This window comes from Mustelus asterias, chromosome 18 (genome assembly GCF_964213995.1).
Source record: "Mustelus asterias chromosome 18, sMusAst1.hap1.1, whole genome shotgun sequence".
Lineage (NCBI taxonomy): Eukaryota > Metazoa > Chordata > Chondrichthyes > Carcharhiniformes > Triakidae > Mustelus > Mustelus asterias.
In genome coordinates this window covers 86,394,296-86,407,135 of record NC_135818.1, presented here as the reverse complement: position 1 = coordinate 86,407,135, position 12,840 = coordinate 86,394,296, and the positions used below count along the sequence as shown (strand labels likewise).

At 43.5% G+C, this 12,840-nt stretch overlaps 1 non-coding gene across 1 annotated transcript; it reads right to left on the bottom strand.

Moving 5' to 3' along the window:
* Positions 1–1,547: 1,547 nt before the first annotated feature.
* On the bottom strand, positions 1,548–1,620 carry trnaf-gaa (transfer RNA phenylalanine (anticodon GAA)). The gene has a single exon. It is a non-coding gene; the product is annotated as a tRNA-Phe (tRNA).
* Positions 1,621–12,840: the final 11,220 nt, after the last annotated feature.

The following is a 12,840-nucleotide window of genomic DNA, read 5'->3' as shown; positions in this document are numbered from 1 at the left end:
AGGCACCAATGGTGCAGGAATTGGAAATAAACAAGAGGCCAGAATTAGAGGAATGTAGACATCTCGGAGAGATGTAAGGTTGGAGGAGATTACAGAAATAGGGAAGGGAAAAGCCATGAAGAGATCTGGGAACAAGGACGAGAATTTTAAAGTCAAGACGTTGCTTGACTGGGAGTCAATGTAAATCAGCAAATGCAGGGGTGGTTGGGGAAAAAGATTTGCTGTGAATTATGATATCAACAGCTGAGTTTTAGATGACCTCAAGTTTGTTGAACAAAGAACAAAGAACAAAGAACAGTACAGCACAGGAAACAGGCCCTTCGGCCCTCCAAGCCTGTGCCGCTCCTTGGTCCAACTAGACCAATCGTTTGTATCCCTCCATTCCCAGGCTGCTCATGTGACTATCCAGGTAAGTCTTAAACGATGTCAGCGTGCCTGCCTCCACCACCCTACTTGGCAGCGCATTCCAGGCCCCCACCACCCTCTGTGTAAAAAACGTCCCTCTGATGACCGAGTTATACTTCGCCCCTCTCAGCTTGAGCCCGTGACCCCTCGTGATCGTCACCTCCGACCTGGGAAAAAGCTTCCCACTGTTCACCCTATCTATACCCTTCATAATCTTGTATACCTCTATTAGATCTCCCCTCATTCTCCGTCTTTCCAAGGAGAACAACCCCAGTCTACCCAATCTCTCCTCATAGCTAAGACCCTCCATACCAGGCAACATCCTGGTAAACCTTCTCTGCACTCTCTCCAATGCCTCCACGTCCTTCTGGTAGTGCGGCGACCAGAACTGGACGCAGTACTCCAAATGTGGCCTAACCAGCGTTCTATACAGCTGCATCATCAGACTCCAGCTTTTATACTCTATACCCCGTCCTATAAAGGCAAGCATACCATATGCCTTCTTCACCACCTTCTCCACCTGTTGAGATAGTATGTAAGACACCAGCCAAGAGCGCATTGGAATAATTAAGTCTAAAGTTAATGAATACCTGAATGGGGGTTTCAACAGCAGGTGAGTTGAAACGGAGAAAAGTCAGGTAATATTATGAAGGTGGAAAGATGCAGTCTTAGTGGTGGCCTAAATATGAGGTCAGAAATCATCTCGGAATCGAATGTGACACCAATGTTGTGAACAGTCTGTCTTAATCGCAGAATGTTGCCAGGGAGAGGGATGAAGACTGTAGCAATGGAAAACAATGGCTTCAGTCTTCCCAATATTAACTGAAGAAAACTTTTGCTTATCCAATCAGAAAAGCAATCTGATAATTTAGTAACAGAAAAGCAGTCGAAAAAGTGGTGGCAAGGTAGGGCTGGGTGTCATCAGCATACATGTGAAAACTAATGATATTGTAATAAATCCACGGGGGTGGAGGTCCCGTCACTAAATGTTCCTTTATTTACAAGACATACTACACAACAGAGTGCTCCCTCGTTCAGCGGGCAGAGAGACTGACACGCCTGCTTTAAATAGGCAACATGAGGCTTCCTGATTGGACCAGCAATCAGGGACATCTTTTTATGAAAGCCAGCAAGGGGGCTCACGCCGCAACCTGGGATTGAACCAGGGTCCTTTAGATCTTCAGTCTAACGCTCTCCCAACTGAGCTATTTCAGCTTACACTAGGACTCAATCAGGGAGTTCATACTCTAGCAGACCAACCTCATTTGCCTGACTGAAGTCATCACAGATATGCATTCAGATTATGTCACCAAGGAGCAACATGTGGCTGAGAAACGGGAAAGGGCCAAGGACAGATTCTTGTGGGACACCAGAGGTAGCAATGCAGGGGCAGGAAGAGAAACATTGCAGATGATTCTCTGGCTATGATTAGTTAGTTAAGAATGGAAACATTTGAGAGACACGGTTTAAGGTGCTGGGGAGTAGGTACAGAGGAGATGTCAGGGGTAAGTTTTTCACTCAGAGGGTGGTGGGTGAGTGGAATCGGCTGCTGTCAATGGTGGTGGAGGCAAACTCGATAGGGTCTTTTAAGAGACTTCTGGATGAGTACATGGGACTTAATAGGATTGAGGGTTATAGGTAAGCCTATATATAGGCCTAGGTAGGTAGGGACATGACCGGCGCAACTTGTGGGCCGAAGGGCCTGTTTGTGCTGAAGTTTTTCTATGTTCTATATCCCACTGTGGGGAGCATGATGTGGTAAACTGTGTCATAGATTGTAAACAAGCCATGAAGGACAAGGAGGGAAGGTTTGTAGTAGTCACAACATTGGTGTCACATTTGATCCTGAGATGATTTCCAACCTCATATTTAGGCCACCACTAAGAACTGCATCTTTCCACTCCCACAATGTCACCCGACTTTGCCCATCTCAACTCATCAGCTACTGTCATTTCAGTGCTGTGGCATGGGCTGAAACCTGATTGGAATGATTGAAACATGAAGTTCCAGGCAAGTTCTGAATTTTTGAGGCTGTAACATGTTCAAGGACTTTGGTGAGGAAAGGGAGGTTGGAGAGGTGATAATAGTTAGTAAGGAGAGTGGGATCAAGTATTCTTTTGAGGAGGAGTATAATGATACCAGATTTAATGGTGAGAGGGACAATACCTGAAGAGAGAGAAGCATTTACATAGGACTAATACGGGAGGCCAGAAAATAGGTTGGGTGATCAGCAGTCAAATGGAAATAGTGTAGGAATAGGATTGAGGGAATATAAGGTGGGTCTCACAGAAAAGATTAGTTTACCATTAGGGGATATGTGAAAGAAGCTAGAGAAAGATACACGTTCAAGGCTATAGCAGAGGGGAGCATTAATGCATGTTAGAGCATGAAAGAGAACTTGCCTGCTCTTCTTCAAAATAAGACCATGGGATCTTTTATCTAACAATGTGTTGCTGGAGTGCATTGATTAATGGACAGACTTTTAAAAAAACCTTCAAAAGACCATCACCATATCTTCCTGCAGTTACCATAGAATTGATTGTTGACATTTCCAAGGGTTGGTTTTCAAGCTGAGCCAATTATAAATGCCTAGGTGAGTTTCAAAGCTCCAAAACCACTTCTCTCAGAAGGGGACTGAGTTCGCATTTTGATTGACACCTTTAAGAGACGGTTCAAGGATTAACTGTCTTTTTGTGATTACTGAATAGAAGTTTGTTTTTTTATAACAGATTGACCATTTGAGATGATTTAAAATCTTTGAATGGGTACCATGAATGAAACTTTTTTTCAGTATCAAGTATTCTTATATTTACTTTTCATGGAATGTGGCAAGGCCAGCAATTGTTGCCCATCCCTAATTTCATTGAACAAAATGGCTTTCTAGGCCATTTCAGAGACCAGTTAAAAGCCGACCACATCACTGTGGATCTTGGAGTCCCACGTAGGCCAAACCAGGTAAGGATGACAGATTTCCTTTTTTAAAGGACAATGTGAACCAGATCAGCTTTTACAACAGTTGATGACAGTTTCGTGGTCTCTGTTATTGAGACTAGCTTTATATTCCAGATTTTATCAACTGCATTTAAATTCCACCAGCTGCCATGATGGGATTTGAGAACATGCCTCCAGAGCATTAGACTGGAACACCAGATTATTACTGCAGTGACATTACCTCTACATTATCATCTCCCCATAAAATTTTAGAAGCTTTTTTTTTCCATTTACACATGGCCCCTGAGGTCTACCCATAGTAGATGATGGGTGAGTAGTTTTCAAGGTGGCATAACAGGGTGCGGGAGGCTTGGATGACATCAAAGTTACATTCTAGGCCTAGGTGAATGGACAGTCAAACACAGGTGTGGGCGGACTATCAGGCCTGAAAATTATATTTAAATTTGTTCAAATGGGGATCCGAACGTTAAACATCGGGACTCTTGTTATTTCATTGGCGGAGGTGAGGACAACCGGAATGGGAAATGCCACTCGTGTAAATTGCATTTTGGGGCTCCTCTGGGATTTCAGGGTTGGAAACTTCCACCCCAACTCCTTTTTGTACAGTATTACATATATTACTGTTAACCTGTTAACCCTCTAGTTTTCTTGAACAATTATATCGATTATTCTGATCCAACCACACATAGCTTGCTCCAAGGGTACAAATTCCACAAATAAACACTCCAGCCTGCAATTCTCCATCTCTTAACGGTAATACATACTTCCACAGCCTTATCATCACTTTGTATTTATGAAGGGAAACTAGTCAAAACAAGCGAGAAGCAGTCCATGACTGTGATCTAAAATTTCCATTTTTGTTTTGAATCACAGGTATATATATAAAAGGCATTAAGTCACTGGCGTCAGCAAAGTTCAAAATGATGGGCAACATAACACAAAGCAATTCCAACTGCTCTGTCGATACAAGCGTGGAGTCTGTCTTGGTCCCCATCATGTACATGGCTGCATTTTTCGTCAGCTTCCCTGGGAACTGTCTATCCATTTATGTGGCATGCTTACAAGTGAAGCGCAATAATGAGATTGGTATCTACCTACTGAACCTGTCCTTCGCTGATATCTTATACACACTGACACTGCCTTATTGGTTCATGGACTACTTCATCTCTAACCCCAACAGGGCACAGTATAATGTGCTCATTGTCGTGATGTACAGCACCATGTATTTAACTCCCGCATTCCTCTGCTGTATCTCCATGGATCGCTACCTAGCTATAGCCCATCCACTAAAGTATTTTGAGCTTAGGACAATACGGGCAGCAATCCTGGCCAGTGCAGTCTGCTGGACCATCAGTTGCTGTTTCATGCATTGTTGCTCCACAAGCAGGATTTTTTCTCCACCTTTGCCTCCTCCTTGGCCTATGTAGAGGTTTATCCAATGAAGTCAACCTTTATTGTTGAATATATCTCCCGATTCGCTGCTGGATTTTGCTTGCCACTGACCCTGCTCCTCTTTTGCTCTCAGCGCATTTTCAAAGCCATTGAAGGCAGCACTGCCACTGTGGAAAATGAGAAGGAGAAGATTGCAAAACTCTTGCTTCAGCTGCTTCTGGTCTATGTCATCAGCTTTGGACCATATCAAATTATAATGCTGGTCCGCAGTCTCATTGAACCAGGAAACTGCAATTTTGCCCAAAAAATATATATTTTTTACAAAGTAGCCTTTGCGCTTACTGGTCTCAACTGCGCTGCTGACCCGATTATCTACTGCTTGCTCTGTGATTCTGCCAAACAAGATATTAGTAACTTGGTCATGACAATGAAGATCAATCTTCAGAGATTGTATGCCAAATTTAACCTTTGAGTGAACAGTCCAATGAGTCTGAGGCTGGATTCCATCTACTCTATTTTGAGGGCCTGCTCATTGTAACAACTGTTTGCATTCATAGGATCATTATCAGATAACATATAACAATGAGCAACATAAGCAGAATTAGGATAGAACATCTAAAATGTGCTCAAACAGGCAAGATTTAACCAGCACCTTAAAGGAAGCAAAAGAGGCAAAGATGAGCAGGACAGGATTTGAGAGGGAGTTCCAGCGATTAAGTCTTAGGCAGTTAAAAGTATGACTGCCAATGATGCGAGATAGATAGTGGTGTGCATGAGGCCAAATTTGGAGGAAGCATTCCACTGCATGCTGTACATCACAACTTTGACCAACTTCCTCTTCACAACCCAATAAAACTGAATGGAACATCCTATGTGCATGTTTCCACTCAGCTATCACTTAAAATTATTTTGGAGCCTTATGTATTCACAGGATGCCAATTTGAATAAAGCAATAATTCAGATGAATGCTTGGCTATTTTTCAAATCTTGAAATTTGGCAAAGGATGGGGACTGGGTAGGAATAGGGTGGTAGGACCACCAGAGTGCCAACAGCCATCCCATTTCCATTGAGTGACGAGAGGGAGTCAAAATTGTCCATTATGACGCAAAAAAACAAAATGTGAACTTACCTTTTATACTCGTGTCCTCCTGACCGTGGTGTTTAATTGAACACAGTGTCCATGTGCAGTGATATAGACACACAAAATTGCTTCTGGATCCTCTGTATGTCATGGACCAGTTTTTCAAAGACCAATGAGGCTGCTCCTTGGGGTACCTACCCAAAAGCCAGGAAAAGTGGTGGCAATTTAGAAATCTAGTTTAACCACTAACATCTGCACAGGGGCGGCACGGTAGCACAGTGGTTAGCACTGCTGCTTCACAGCTCCAGGGATCTGGGTTCAATTCCTGGCTTGGGTCACTGTCTGTGTGGAGTTTGCACATTCTCCTCGTGTCTGCGTGGGTTTCCTCTGGGTGCTCCGGTTTCCTCCCACAGTCCAAAGATGTGCAGGTTAGGTTGATTGGCCATGCTAAACAAATTGCCCCTTAGTGACCTGAGATGCGTAGGTTAGAGGGATTAGCTGGTAAAATATGTAGGGATATGGGGATAGGGCCTGGGTGGGATTGTGGTCGGTGCAGACTTGATGGACCAGATGGCTTCTTTCTGCACTGTAGGGTTTCTATGATTCTATGGTCTCTGTGATAGTATAGCCCATTTAAAGGGTGTTCCCTGACGGCCACATGGCCGGGTCAAACCCTATGGAGTGTCGCGGCGGGAAGCTGGGCCAATTGAGTACGAGGGCGCATAACCCGGTCAGGAAGAATCAGCAGTTGGAGCCAGAGAGGAGTTGTGTACAGTCACATAGTTATTTTGTCGAACCCTATTTAAGAACATAAGAACTAGGAGCGGGAGTAGGCCATCTGTGCCCTCGAGCCTGCTCCGCCATTCAATAAGATCATGGCTGATCTTTTCATAGACTCAGCTCCACTCACCCGCCCGCTCACCATAACCCTTAATTCCTTTACTGTTCAAAAATTTATCTATTCTTGCCTTAAAAACATTCAATGAGGTAGCCTCAACTGCTTCACTGGGCAGGGAATTCCACAGATTCACAATCTTTAGTGTGAAGAAGTTCCTCCTCAACTCAGTCCTAAATCTGCTCCCCCTTATTTTGAGGCCATGTCCCCTAGTTCTAGTTTCACCCACCAGTGGAAACAACTTCCCTGCTTCTATCTTATCTATTCCCTTCATAATCTTATGTGTTTCTATAAGGTCTCCCCTCATTCTTCTGAATTCCAATGAGTATAGTCCCTGTCTACTCAGTCTCTCCTCATAAGCCAACCCTCTCAACTCTGGAATCAACCTAGTGAATCTCCTCTGCATCCCCTCCAGTGCCAGTATATCCTTTCTCAAGTAAGGAGACCAAAACTGTACACAGTACTCCAGGTGTGGTCTCACCAGCACTTTATACAGCTGCAACATAACCTCACTGTTTTTAAACTCCATCCCTCTAGCAATGAAAGACAAAATTCCATTTGCCTTCTTAATTACCTGCTGCACCTGCAAACCAACTCCTTGTGATTCTTGCACAAGGACACTCAGGTCCCTCTGCACAGCAGCATGCTGCAATTTTTTACCATTTAAATAATATAATTTGTATATATAGTTAATCACTGCTTTAGCAATGAAGTATTTTGTTCTGAAGCCTCATTGAGTTGCGCTCAATTTATTGCACCGGAAACTTTCCAAGTTCGTTGAGGATTGCAGTGCACAGCTAGAGGGGGAAGGGACTGGAGCATGGAGGATAAGAAAAAGCAAGGTAAATGCGCATTGTTAAAATGCTTTTGATCAGGAAATTTGAATATTTTGACCTCAAAGTAGAAAACTGGGGCCAGTATATTGAGAGACTACATTACTTTTTTGTGACAAGTGAGTCAACAACTTACAGTTTGTGGCCCACAGACTTACAGTTTAATCAGAAGTTTAAGATCGTCTGATGCTCCAGATTCCCAATCTTTCGATCGGATAGTTGAGCTGGCTAAGAATCATTTCAACACCCTCCCCTCAATAATCATGTTGAGGTACAAATTTCACTCAGGGTTCCGAGAGCAATGGCTGTGGTGAAGGCCCACCTGAATATGGGTACTGAAGAGTCCAATAAAAGGGATACAGCAGAGAGGGCAGAAGCCTGTTATCAGTGTGGGGGACAACACTCCCACGAAACCTGCCAGTGTAAAAATGATGTATTTCAAAGGGTCTTTTACAAACATAGTGTAAAGCTGTGAGGACAAAATGTGCCACAAAACCCACAACGGTTAGTTAAACTCCCATGAAGAAATTGGCTGAGGAGCCCAACAAGAGACCCGAATCATTTACCCTAAACCAGATCCAAGTGAGTAAAGTGCCCCCTATAGAGATAGTCTAGTTGGTAAACGGCAGACCTCTTAGAATGGAAGTCGACACTGGGGCTAAGGCTTCAGTCATAGAGGAACAGGCATTTTGTTACTATCAAAAAGGCCTCCAACCATTGAGACTGAACGAGTCTGAAGCTATATTGGCAATCTATATCAGAGAGACATTTCCTATAAGGATCAAATGGTGCAGTTACCTGTTTTGGTAATTAAGCGGTATCAGCCTTGTTTAGTGGGGCTTGATTGGCTTTAGCAGATTAAACTGAATTGGTTAGAGATATTAAATCTGCGAGATAGAGGTGCAGAAACTGTTATATAAGTAATCCGATGTCTTCCAAAGTGAATTAGAATGGATAAGGGGAACTAAAGCTAAAATATATTTCAATCTGGATCAAAAACACCAGATTTTTTCAGGGCTCATCCTGTGCCTTATGGGCTTCATCATAAGGTTGAAGTTGAACTCAAGAGACTGCAAGTTTTAGGTATCATAGAGCCTGTTAAATTTTCAGAATGGGCTGCACCCTTTTGAGGGGAGTACACGAGCAAAGGGACCTCTGGTCCTAATCTCTCCCACAAGGGGAAACAGCCTCTCAACATCTACCCTTATGTCTCAATAAGATCACTTGAGAATCCTATATGTCTCAATAAGGTCACCTCTCATTCTTCTAAACTCCAATGGGTACAGGCCCAATTTATTCAACCTTTCCTCATTAAAAAATCCATCCATACTCGGGATCAATCGAGTGAAACTTCTCTGGACTGCCTCTGATGCCAGTATATCTTTCCTTAGGTAAAGGAACTAGAACTATTCACAGAATTCAAGGTGTGATCTAACGATATAGTTTTAGTAAGACTTCCCTATTTTTATACTCCATGCCCTTTGAAATAAAGGCAACATCCCATTTACCTTTATGAATGTTTTATGGGTATACCAAAGAGAAAACTTGTCTGCCTTCAGCACAAATCAGAAATTTAGATGGCAGTATCTAAATATGCATTGGAAAGGGTGCAGAAGAGATTTACCAGGATGTTGCCTGGTTTGGAGGATATGGACTATGAAGAAAGGTTGAACAAACTTGGATTGTTTTCATTGGAGCGTCGGAGGATGAGGGGAGACCTGATAGAGGTTTACAAGATTATGATAGGCTTGGATAGAGTGGGTAGTCAGAGTCTTTTTCCAGGGTCAAAGGGTCAATTACTTGGGGGCAGAGGTTGAGAGTGAGAGGGGGGAATGTTTAAAAGAGATGTAAGGGGCACGTTTTTCACACAGAGGGTGGTGAATGCCTGGAACGTGCTGCCAGAGGAGGTGGTGAAAGCAGATTCTATAACAACGTTCAAGAGGCATCTGGATAGATACATGAATAGACAAGGAATGGAGGGATATGAACCACATAGAGGCAAGAAAATATTAGAGAAGCATCTGTGTCAGCCCAGACTTTGTGGGCCGAAGGGCCTGTTCCTGTGCTGTACCGTTCTTTGTTCTTTCTTTCTTTGTATCCCCAATTTCCAACCATTTTTATGTTTTGAAAAATGTTGCCAATTCAGATGTACAGATTGTAGTTTGATGAACTAAGAGTCTAGGATGGTTTGAGTCTAGCATAGTTTGAGTCCTGTTCTCCTGTTTCCAACTGCCTCATAAGATTACCCTACTCACTCACTGCACCCCCCCACCCCCAACCCAACCTTCTCTCCTGCCCACTAGACTGAAACTTGTTCAATGCTCCAAAATCCCTTCGCATTTCTAGTGGACTCCTTGTCACTCTCAAGACTCCCCATTGCCAAATCTTTCCTTTTTCACAACTGATTGGACCATGTTCCCAAACATCACTGATGCAGAAATTAACTCCTAATGTTTCCAGATCATGAAACTCCCCCCCCAAATTTTCTCAGGTGCAACAATCCCTCTCAGTGATAGCAGATTCTATCCCAGAATCTGTGTTGCAGGATTACTGAGACCCTTTTATAATGTTTCCTGGCTCTGGGGAAAATAATCACTGTAAGAAGTTTAACAACACCAGGTTAAAGTCCAACAGGTTTATTTGGTAGCAAATGCCACTAGCTTTCGGAACAGGCTGTTTCTTCGTCAGGTGGAGTGGAGAAATTTCTCCACTCCACCTGACGAAGCGAGTGGAGAAATTTCTCCACTCCACCTGACGAAGAAACAGCCTGTTCCAAAAGCTAGTGGCATTTGCTACCAAATAAACCTGTTGGACTTTAACCTGGTGTTGTTAAACTTCTTACTGTGTTTACCCCAGTCCAACGCCGGTATCTCCACATCGAAAATAATCACTGTCAGATGGCAGCTTGACCCTCAAGGCCCTCAAATCTGGCTATGCTAGACTCGTGGCATCTTTCATACCATTCCTCTATCCCAGGAAATGCTTCATATTGATCAGTAAGGCAGTTTTCATGATAATACCATTCTTATAAAACCGCTGATTGTCCAGGAGGAAAGGACAGTGCATTTGGTAAGCTGTCATCCTGTTTTAATGTTTCACAGGTTTCTAGGTGACTCCCTACTTTGTTAACTGCATGTCAGCATCCATTTATAGAAAGGCCGACAATGCCATTTATAGCTCACCTCACTATTGCTTCACCATTGCATTTTCACACAAAAACTACACTTCAACAACCCTCCACCCCAGCCCTTATATAATGTACTCACCAACCAGAATCTTTCCTTCTTTATTGTTGACAAAAGATTCACACATTCAAGAAAAATGCATCTCCACATTGACATATTAAACAGAGTAAAATGCATTACAAATTGGTCCTCTGTCTGTCTCTTTTCCAGGTGGAAAATGGAAGTGGGGGTGAGAGAGGAACCGATTTCATAGGTAGCATTCCATATCCTATCTGTACCTGCATTACAGGCATCCAGCAATAATGGATAGAGAAAAGAAAGACTTGCATCTCTATCAAACTTTTCACAACTGTTAGGTATCACAAAGTGCTTCACATCCAATTAAGTACTTTTGAAATGTAGTCACTATTGCAATGGAGGAAATTTGGCAAACAAGTTGTGCAAATCAAGATCCCACAAACAGCAATGCTGTGGGATACTAGCTGCCGTATTGGGTGTAACTCTCCTACTCTACTTCAAAATAGTGACCATGGGATCTTTAATGTCCACCTGAGAGGACAGATGGGGCCTCCGTTTAACATCCCATTCTTGGATTATGTCATTGTAAAAAAAATTTGAGGATCCCATCCAAGAAATTCCACCATCTATGCCCATTGGTACGGATGTTGAGTGGTTTAATCAGTGAAAAGGGCATGCTCAAAAAGAAAAACAACTGGTCCAAGCGTCATGTGTGGAGTTTGCACATTCTCCTCGTGTCTGCGTGGGTTTCCTCCAGGTGCTCCGGTTTCCTCCCACAGTCCAAAGATGTGCGGGTTAGGTTGATTGGCCATGCTAAAAATTGCCCTTAGTGTCCTGAGATGTGTAGGTTAGAGGGATTAGTGGGTAGATATATAGGGATATGGGGGTAGGGCCTGGGTGGGATTGTGGTCGGTGCAGACTTGGTGGGCCGAATGGCCTCTTTCTGTACTGTAGGGTTTCTATGATTTCTATGTTTTGAAGCAATAATATGCCTCCTAGGACGCACTTTGGAACTTCTTGTGCTTGGCCACTGGGGTTCAGATTCCTCTGACTGGTACCACCCGGAACAGGGCCCAGATGGTTTCTTTTGGTGCAGGCTGCGTCAAAAGGACATTGACGCCGGCTAACATGAGACAATGTGCTTGCTCACCGAAGGTGTAAAGTGATTCCCCCTCCCCCCATGGCTGCCCTCCTGCTCAGGCTTCCTCGCTGCCGCGGCCGTTAAAATTCAAATGAAGCTCGCGCCCACGAGCACGCGCAGTGCCAGCACCGCGCCTCCCGCCAAAACCAGAGAGCGGGGAGCATGCGCAGTGTCAGACGGCCGGCACGCCGTTGGCGGGAATCCGGCCGCATGCGCAGGTTGAATTTTGCCGCCTGCGGTCGGTGAGCTCGCCATTAGCTCCGATTGTACCGCGTCCAGCAGCCTGCCGATCATCTCATTCCACCCACAACATTTTCAATCTTAATACTCCCTGTTAAAAATCTGTTTCGAGGCAAACGGTCATTTGGAACATTTCTTCCCCTTAAAAATGAAGCTTTCCATCAGTTCAAGTCAGGCTCACTGTTGACACCTGCATCTTTGACCCAATAATAGGCATGTTGCTTCCTATTTTATGCAAAAATATTTTTTTTACATTTGCAAACATTTCCCTGTTACTAATTCACAATAAGAGTTTTAACACCAGGTTAAAGTCCAACAGGTTTATTTGGTAGCAAAATAATTTATTCGGTAGCAAAATAAACCTGTTGGACTTTAACCTGGTGTTGTTAAAACTCTTACTGTGTTTACCCCAGTCCAACGCCGGCATCTCCACATCATGACTAATTCACAAGACAGCTGACACTTTATTGCATACACCCTGGTTAAACTGTAACCATAGATTGAAAAATCACATTTTATGAAAATGGTTGTTCAATTATTTGTTTTTTCATACTTGGGAAAAATTGCCCATCTCTGGTCATCTCACTCGGCCACTTTCTTAAACTGCTGTCGTGGTTTAATACAACTCGGTGGCTTCCTTAGGCCACTTCAAAGCTTAATTTATAGTTACAGTATCCTACAGCACCGAAGGAGGCCA